Here is a 2,165-nt window from a genome sequence, read left to right as displayed (position 1 = left end):
TCAGAACACAAGTTACTTATGGAAATATTGAGATTTATTTTCTTTCATGTTTCATTCATGGGATTACTTTGTTGCATGACTGTGAAGGCAAGACCAGGGAGCAGCGACCTGAGCTTTCGTAGTGTTAATATCATATAATATTACCTTATAAATATCGTACCAATGCATGCCAGTAATAACCTGGTTATCCCATCCTGTTCATTCAGCACCTCTTCACAGCAGCGTGATGTCAATTTTTGGCTTTAAGGCAAAGCAGTGCTTTTGGAGAAAGCACTTTCCAAAGGGAAAGAAAAACATTTTGCCTTCCTGAAGACTTTTGACCCGTGCCAACGTGTGGTGTGTTCACCGCCCCATTCGGCACAAGTCCCGTGGTAATCGCTGGGGTGCACTTCTGCCGTACGCGCGTGTGCGATGCAGCGTTCTTGAACTCCGTGCCACTGGTTAGCATTATTAGGAGTAATTTGATGTCATTAGATGAAAATGCATGGATTGTAACACAGTCAAATCTCTGTTACCAACTTGCCTCTGGGATCTAGAAATGCTGGCTAGTCTTTTTTATCCTGCCAAATCTGACCCCTCTGTAACACAATTAACATTTCACATTAAACGGCCCTTAGTATCAGGGATGTTTATTTAGCCCGTAACCCAGCCTTACTCTGAAGCATGTGTTTACCTTTCCCCCTGGAAGTATTCCTTTTAAATGACACAACCTGTGTGCTTAATTTCAGCACATGCTAAATTGCTGCGGTAGCTGAGGGTCACCAGGAGAAACACCCTCCCCTCCCCTGCTCCGCTGCCGAAGACCCCTGCATCCCATCCATCCTGGAGCACACTAAGAGACTGAAGACGTATTGCACTCATTGTGGTGATAGCTGCTATAAATGTTAAGTGGACTGTGATGTTGGGAATATCCTGCGGAAAGTAACTGTGATAATAAGTCATGATAAAAGTATTAGAAATGCCTCACGGTTTGTCAGCTAATGTGTCTTTGCAGAGGGAATAAGCACGAGGAGCAGAAAACTCACCTCCAGGGTGGACACCCTCACGTAACTTTCTTGCATTGACAGGAGGTGGCTGAAGGTGCGGTTAGGTCTCGTGATCATTGGGCTCCCTGGACATGGTACTAACCTCTGCAGCCCGGGAATTCAGAGGTGGGACACTCCCCTCCCCACTTTGCAAAAAAAAAAAAACCGTCTGTGTCCCTGCTCAGGATGCTGCCGTCACTCCAGCTTCCCGGCCGGGGAGAGACTTGTGCCTCCCCGAGGTCTCCGCTCCCGCTTGCCCCGGCAGCACTGGGCGGCCCCACCACCACAGAGCCGATCTTTGGCTGCAGCGATGGGGATCTGCCAAGTATCTAATCACACATTCCTAAGTAATGCAAATGTGGGTGCGTTTGGTTTCACTTGTAAAACTACTTCTGCCTCCTGCTCCCAAACTGTATCCGGTGATACCTAAACCTAAGAGCCAAAGAAGGATTTAGATTCATTTATAGAATAGTATTAAGGAGTCAGAGATAAAAGATATGTTTTCCCTTCTTTTGGAGTAAAATCTAATATAAGACAGTCTCATCTTCAGAAGTACGATTGCTCTAGTGTAGCGGTCAGAAGTAGATCAGCTTTACAGACGTAAAGCCCCAGCTGTACCGAAAGGGGAAAGTGATGCTGGCAACTATTTGACTATCAGTTCAGGAAAGGGAATCCCCTCCAGGCCAATGTGGAAATGATGGGTGAAGAGAGAGTATCTTTGCTGTGGTGATATTAATAGCTTATTTGCAAATTTTTACTCAAATCTGTTCACTTCAAAAGCTCAGCTTGGGGACCCAGAGAGAGATTTTTCAACAAAACATTAGTCTCAATTAACTAAATGTAAAACTAAGATAAATGAGCTGGAAAAAAAAAAGAAGCAGATAGATAAAACTGGTGAGGCCGTTAAATCCGTAAAGGGAAGATGCTGCAACTTGGAGTGCACCTGAATACAGCCCTGCAAGGCAGGGTCAGGAAGGGGTAACGGGGCCCTGCCGGGCTGGAGATGCTGAGCGGCCAGACGGTATTGACACAGACAGTAAAATGATAGTGCGGCCCACAGCAAACACTGTGCGCTAAGTGGGGAAAGAATTTTAATGAGCAATTTCAATCTCATACATGCTGTGAAAAAAAGGTCTTGGC

Source organism: Balearica regulorum, chromosome 2, assembly GCF_011004875.1.
Source record: "Balearica regulorum gibbericeps isolate bBalReg1 chromosome 2, bBalReg1.pri, whole genome shotgun sequence".
NCBI classification, from domain to species: domain Eukaryota; kingdom Metazoa; phylum Chordata; class Aves; order Gruiformes; family Gruidae; genus Balearica; species Balearica regulorum.
The sequence above is the reverse complement of the archived record's forward strand: the minus strand, read 5'-3'. Positions refer to the sequence as shown.